The following is a 7,855-nucleotide window of genomic DNA, read 5'->3' as shown; positions in this document are numbered from 1 at the left end:
TCCTTATATGTCCCAATGGAGAAAGGTACCTTCATTTGTTGGTTAACTATCATTTCCCCTTGCTTTTTGAGCCATTGAAGTTTATAAGGTTTTGGGTGGGGAATGATAGTGAGGTTGATCGAGGCCATACCCGAATCAAATAAACATGAAAATGCAGTAACTAGGAAGTGATCCTAGGTCGTTTCCCAACGAGCAGTGACAAACCAAATGTTCATAATATACTTGCAGTAACAGTAACAGTAACGATTGGGGGGGGGGTTTGTTTGTTTTGTGATTAAAGCTGCTCTGAAATCTGATGGTGGAGGCAACTGGCACATAGTTTCTTAAATCTCTCCCAGTACTCATACAGGCTCTCTACACTAAGTTGTCTAATACCTGAGATATCCTTCCTGATGGTTGTGGTCCTGGAAGCAGGGAAAATTTTTTCTAAGAATACTCTCTTAAGGTCATCCCAGCTCGTGATGGACCTTGGAGCAAGGTAATACAGTCAGTCCTTTGCCACTCCCTCTAATGAATGAGGAAAAGCCTTCAGAAATATGTGATCCTCTTGGACATCTGGGGGTTTCATGGTGGAGCAGACAATATGAAATTCCTTCAAATGTTTGTGCGGGTCTTCACCTGCAAGGCCATGAAACTTTGGAAGCAAATGAATTAGTCCAGTTTTAAGAACATATGGGACATCCTCATCAGGGTATTGGATGCACAAGCTTTCGTAGGTGAAATCAGGTGCAGCCATTTCCCTTAGAGTCCTCTCACGGGGTGGAGGTTGTGTCATGTTCTCAGAATGTGCAAAATCAGAATGCTTAGAATCAGAATGCTCAGAATCAGAATGCTCAAAATTATAATGCTCAAGATCAGGATGTTCAAAATCACCAATAACAGAATGCACAGATTCACCAGTAATGGAATGCTCAGAATGATCAAAAGGTATAAAATGATGCCTAACTAATCTATGAAATGTCCTATCTATCTCAGGATCAAAGGGTTGTAAGTCAGATGGATTGCCTCTAGTCATACACTACATTCAGCATGCACACAACTAGTTGCCTTGTCATGTAAATAAAGGTGTAGGTTTGAACTATAGCTACCCTCAAATGATATCCAAATGACTTGAAATTTTGTGAGCAACCTTATAAAATGATGAGAAGATAGCACAAAACATTTCAAACAAAAATTCAAAGTCTAACTATGAAAGCTAAAAATGGTAAGTTAAGAAAAATAAGTGAATAAAACTTGAAAAATAAAAAACTTTTGACAGAATCGCTTTTTTTGGACGATGGAGACCTCAGCCAGCCTATGGCAGGCTGCCACGGCGGAGGAAATTTTTTTCTACCCCAAATGCATATATAATAATTGCGATTCTGATAACCGGAGCAAAAGTTATGGCCGTTTGAAGTTTTGACAAACACAAAATTTGCTACTTTTTTGGAACTTTCAAATCTAACCAAACTAAAGGCTCTAGCTATTTTTCCCACAAAATATGGATTAAAAGAAGTTACCACAAAAAAATTCAGCCAAAAATAACAACCCTAGCTACTAAAACAAAAAATCACAAATAATTCAGCATGGGTGGTCGCTAAAATCCGTCTCTAATTGATTTCTACTACTACTCTATTTTGCCGCAAGCACAATCTTCACAGCAAAACACCCAAGACTGAAATAGGGGAAATGCTTAATGGGAAAACTGAAACAGAACACACACTAAACAAAATATCAGGACACTAAACAACACTAACACACATACTAACACAATACTAACAATTTAAACATAAAACACGAAAGAATTAAACACACAACACTAGCTAGCTATTATGAACCTTTGGACACTGTTCCCCGGCAACGGCGCCAAATTTGATCGAGGCCGTACCCGAATCAAATAAACATGAAAATGCAGTAACTAAGAAGTGATCCTAGGTCGTTTCCCAACGAGCAGTGACAAACCAAATGTTCATAATATACTTGCAGTAACAGTAACAGTAACGATTGGGGGGGGGTTGTTTGTTTTGTGATTAAAGAGCAGAACAAGTAAACTGGAATACGAAACTACTAATATTAAAAACGGGTTGTTTCCTCTGATTCATAAGCCTTTCTCTTATCCTGGGTTATGGAGAATTTGTCCCTAACAGTCAACCACTTAATCCAACCCTATTTTAATTTACTAAGCGAAAATCAACTTAGGGTTTTCAATACGTGATTAGGCACCACATACACCAGTTAGCCCTTCGTCCATTAAGCATGAACGCAAGTTAGGCTCAGAGGCAATTAATCGAACATGAAGCGTGCACTGATTAATATTCACAAATTTGGGATACTGGTGAAGGGAGAACTGCCAGGAAACCACATTACAAGCGAAACCTCAAAGAGAGTTGGGCTTCGTCCTCAAAAGGAAACAACACCAGAAAATCTAGCCTTCCATGGATTCAAACAGAAAACGCAATTGAAAACGTAAATGAACAGAAACGTAAACGAACAAAAATGTAAAATGGAACAGAAACGTAAATGAGAGTAGAAGAAGAAGCAAGAACGAAATTGTAATTAGAAGCAGAAAACGTAAAATTGCATTACGAACTCAGAAGCATCAAAGCAGAAAAACGAAAACCCTAAAACAAAAGCTCTGAATAATGAATAGCATAACAGAATGCCTTGCACGAATCCCAAGGCTGCTATTTAAAAAGAGTCACTCAAAGTCACTGGGCCCTATTACAATACTCTGGCCCAAAACGAAATAAACACTGAACAACATAAAATAAAATTGCGAAATTTCCTAATTAACTAAGGTAAGCGCTGCTTAATTTGCCCTCTTCAAGTCCATAACCAAAATCCGGATTAAGCCCAATGTTTCATTAATTCCTGAAATTAGATTAAAAACATCAAATTAGCTAAATGAGCCCAAATAATAAAACTGCCTGATTAATTGACAATTAAGACCAATCAGTAATTAAATTGGTGCAAAAGGGGTTTAGAAAATAGAAGAAAATGATGGCACATCAAAACCCTCCATACTTAGCCTTTTGCACTCCTGGGCAAAATGAAACAAAGAACAAAATCCAAGGGTATCAAAGAGAGACTAATGAAAACATTCACATATTTCTCAATGAACATCAAGGAATGAAAGTAATGGGTAACATCTAACATAAGGAGATCTGAAAAGTCAAGACATTCATGAAAATCATCCAAGCAACCCAATCATGGCAAAATAGTCCACCAATAGAGGGCATACCCTTGAAAGCTAAGGGTAGCCAATGGAACTTTTCTCTCTTTAGTAATATGATGGCAAGCAAAGAGTTGTTCAACCTTCATTTCCCAATCTAAGTAGGCCTCAACATTATCTTTTCCATGGAAATATGGGAGGCTAATGTTAACCTCTTGAGGTCTTCTATCCTTTTCTCTTCTTTGGGAGTGATGTTTAGTATGTGAACTATGGCGCCCTCTATAATAGTCGCTAAGTTCTTCACTTAAACTTTTGCAAGAGTCATGACTACTATAGGAGGCATGTTTTTCTCTTTTCATTTCTTTCATTATTTTTCTTATTTCTTCCTCTCTTATTTTCTCTCTTTCATCTTGACTTATTTCTTCCACTCTTTTTTTACCTTTTGCTTTTCTCTCTTGTTTTTCTTTCCATAACTTAAGGAATCACAACTCATCTAATATCTTATACAAGGGGTCCTTAGGAGTAGAACCCTCACCATTAACACTAGATGAAGAATGAAGACTCATGTTGGTTCCTAAGTTATGGTTCTTTCTTGTTGGGGGTTTGAAAACAAAAGGTAAAAGAAACTATGGTTGAAACTAGCCAAAATAAGCACTAAAAGAGGTGTGAAAGATAAGGTAAAAACTAATTGGTAAAAGACAAGCTACCTAGGTGGTTTGACAATGGAGAGTAAAGGAAATAAGCTATGAAAGTAAGCAAGAAATTAAAGTGCAAGAAATACAAACTAGGCGGATCCTAAGAGTGTTTGGATGACCTCATTTAAGGTTCCCAACAAAACACTCACTATCCTAAGAGAAAATTGCCTAAAATTATTACACACAAATGGAAGTAGGTTGACCTATTGGAGACTCCCAACTTACTTCCAATTAAAGGCCTTTTTGTTACAAAATTTGAAAGCAAAGCAAATTTCCAATTACAAAATTACAAAAAAAAAAAAGTCCTTAATTGTGCTGGCTATTCCCTCTTTGGTGTTTCACTCAATTTGGAGTGCTTCTTAGTCCAATAGCTCTTAAGGTGGTTGGCCCCTTGCTTCTTGACTCAAATTCTTAAAGGTATGACACCAATCCTCCTTTCCAATTCCCTATATGGCAACTCACAAGCAAGGAAAGAAAGAGACAAGCAATAACCAAAGACAAAAAAAAATTGAAATGAAAGCTAAACCAATAGAGTTTTAACAAGACAAATTTTCAAGGATTATTCAACAATTAAAGCAATGAAAAGCACACAAAAGCAAGCTAGGACTCAAAGAGAAACTGAGAATGGCTCTAGAGTAGAGTAGAAAAACTAAAAAAAAAGAAAAAGAAAAAAAGACTCAAGAAACATCTAGTTTTGGCACTTGTTTTCACAATAATTTTCAATTGAAGCTTCAGAACTAGGATTGGTATAAAATAGGCACCAATTATAGAACAAATTTTGAGCCAAAACAAAAAGCACACTTCGCTTTCACTTTTTTTTTCCTGGACACTGATTTTTCTGTTAACTTGTGTGATTTTTCTTATTTTTTTTCTTGAATCCAAAATCGCTTGGTTCTTTTTTTATAATTTTGGTCCAGATGTCTAGAAAATTCAATAAAAATTTCAGCTCAAAACATGTAGTGACCAATTCCCAGTAATTTATACAAGTTTGTATGTTCAAGTTGCCAGCACCAGTGATTTCAACCTAGAAATCAAGAGTAGTGTTTATGTTGCTTAAGGCTTGGATAGTTACAATTTGTGTTTGCTTATGCTCAATTATCTTGAATAACACAATTCAAGAGAGCTTAAGACTTATTTGATTCACAAATCCAGACACTACTTAGCACCACAACTCAACTTCATCATAGGCATCATGTAGGAAACTTAGAAAACAAAAAAAAAAAGAGTTCAACAACAAGACTACTTCTAGGAATTGATTTAGAACATGTTATGAACTAAATAACATGCATGAATTAGACTCAAAATTCAAAAGATAGGCTAAGAATGACAAGAATGCATGAAAAAATGTATATAGAATTCAATCAACAAAATAAAAATTCAACACAAACTTAGAACATAATGTGACAATTACTATGACTAAACATGACTCTAAGACAACATGGATTAAGTGATTTACACTTAGATTTTTGTGTTTTTTTTCTAATCAATATTTTGGAAGAAAATTTAGATCTAAGGTTAAGCACCAGAATATTATGAATGAAAAATGATAGAACCTAAAATCAACACAAAAACATGTTTCAAGAGTAGATCTACAAAATTTGAACCATAGAAATGCAAGAACAAGTGTAGATCTAAGATTTAATCGGTTTATTTTTTTTTTTGAATCTACTCTAAACAGCACCAAACCACAAGACAATGGAGGATATACATGGAGAATAAGATGAAGAACAAGGAATTAAAGAGAATTCACTGAACAAAAAGATAGAGGATGCAAAAGAACATCACCTAGATGAAGATGCTCTTGATACCACATGATGTAAGTTCCATTGGAGCTTGTAGGCCTAGGATCTTCTTCATCAATGGATTCCTTTGCTTCTTGGAAGATGAATGGCAGCAAAATGGAGAAGGAAGAGAGAGAGGAGACGTCACTTCAAGGGGAAGATGAGTCTAGAAGAAGCTCACCACCATAGAAGGTCATGGATAAGAGCTTGGAGGAAGAAGGAGATGAATGAAGGAAGAGGAAGAGAAGAGCATGAAATTTTGTGCTCTAAAAGAGCTCTGAAATCTGAAGTTTAATATTCAAATGATCAAAGTTGAGAAAATGCACACACATGACCTCTATTTACAGCCTAAGTGTCACACAAAATTGGAGGGAAATTTGAATTTCAATTCAAATTTCACTTGAATTTGAAATTGAATTTGTGGAGCCAAACTTTGGAGTCAAATTTCACTAATTATGATTAGTGAATTTTATTTATGGTTCAGCCCACTAATCCAAGATCAATTCCAAGATTCTCCACTAAGTGTGCTTAGGTGTCATGAGACATGTAAAACATGAAGGACATGCACAAAGTGTGACTATATGATGTGGCAATGGGGTGTAGTAAGCAAATGCTCACCTCCCCTCTAAAATTTAATTGGATTGGGCTTCTACCAATTCAATTAAATTTTATTTCCCAACACACATATCAAATATTCACTTAGTGCATGTGAAATTACCAAACGACCCCTAATACAAAAAACTAGTCTAGGTGCCCTAAAATACAAGGACTAAAAAATTCTATATTTCTAGGGTACCCTACCTGCATTATGGAGCCCTAAATACAAAGATCAAATATAATGACATCCTAGTCTAATATGTACAAAGATAATTGGACCCAACCTTGGCCCATGGGCCTAAAAATCTACCCTGAGGTTCATGAGAACCATAGGGCCTTCTTCAACAGTTCTAGCCCAATCCTCTTGGAGCCTCTTGCTCATGGCTCTAGTGACCGGTCCCTTCCTAGGGAGGATTGCATCATTTATACAAAAGATTTCAAAAGACTAACCGCCTGAGATATCTTTTGTATCCCCCTCACAGAGAATTCAAGGGACTAACCGTCTAAGAATTCTTTGTCCTAACACATTGGAGGATACATCCTTTGTGGCACAAGTGGAGGGTACATCTACTTGGGTTGTTATACTGAGAACAAGAGAGGGTACATCTCTTGTGGATCAGTTCAAGTGGAGGGTACATCCACTTGGTTGTTCAAAGAGAATAAGGGAGGGTACATCCTTTGTGGATCTTTGGCTTGTAAAGGATTTTACAAGGTTTAAAGAAATCTCGAAAACCGTTGGTTGCTTGGGGACTGGATGTAGGCACAGGTTGTGACCAAACTAGTATAAATCTTGTGTTTGTCTTCTTCTTCCCTACACTTTTTAATTTCCGTTGTGTACTTTTAATTGCCGCTTTTACTTTTGGTTAAGTTATTGTTTCTATTCTTTACTTTTTTAACTTAGTAGTAAAAGCCTAGTTGAATCTAGTAACATTAAGAAGGATAAATTTTTAATTAGTCAAGACACATTAATGATTAATTGAACTCCCCCCTTCTTAATTATTCCAAGACCACTTGATCTAACAAATAGCTCACAAAACTTGAATCAAATCAACAATTTTTGACAAATTAAAATTTTGGTCTAACGATCCAAAAATCTTCAACCTTTCTTTACATACGATATATATAGACTAGATAGATAGGTAAGAACATATAAAAATCAAATTTATGGGTTAGTTTTGTCTTAATTTTTTAAATATTAACATAATACAAGATAATTTTTTTTTTTGAAAAGCATACATGTTTTAATTTTTTATTATAAAATTGAATGATCGATCAAACCATTAATATATATAAATTAGTCATTTTATTCTCAATTTTAATATAATTATATTTAATATGCTACTAAATATATTAAAAAATAATTGTTTTATTTTATTGTCATACATATAAGATTATTTTTATTCTCACCATTTGATAATATAAATAATATTATATGTATGTAAATAAATAAAATAATTAATTTTTAATACATGTAATTTACCAATTTGTCTGTTTAATAATCATAAATTGATTTATGAAAAATTAAAAAATTAAATTTAATCCTAACAATAAAATAAATCTGATAAATTCAAATTCAAATTTTTACATCACATTCTCGGAATTTAAGTATTTACAAAAAATAAAAAATAGAG

General features: G+C 34.6%; 1 non-coding gene across 1 annotated transcript; it reads left to right on the top strand.

Annotated features, from left to right (window-relative positions):
• The first annotated feature begins 290 nt into the window (after positions 1–290).
• LOC113001973 (small nucleolar RNA R71) lies at positions 291–397 on the top strand. Its single transcript, XR_003267504.1, has one exon. It is a non-coding gene; the product is annotated as a small nucleolar RNA R71 (small nucleolar RNA).
• The last annotated feature ends 7,458 nt before the right edge of the window (positions 398–7,855 follow it).

Source organism: Glycine max, chromosome 6 (genome assembly GCF_000004515.6).
Source record: "Glycine max cultivar Williams 82 chromosome 6, Glycine_max_v4.0, whole genome shotgun sequence".
NCBI lineage: Eukaryota > Viridiplantae > Streptophyta > Magnoliopsida > Fabales > Fabaceae > Glycine > Glycine max.
Note: the sequence above shows the minus strand (reverse complement) of the source record. Positions and strands in the feature narration are given on the sequence as shown.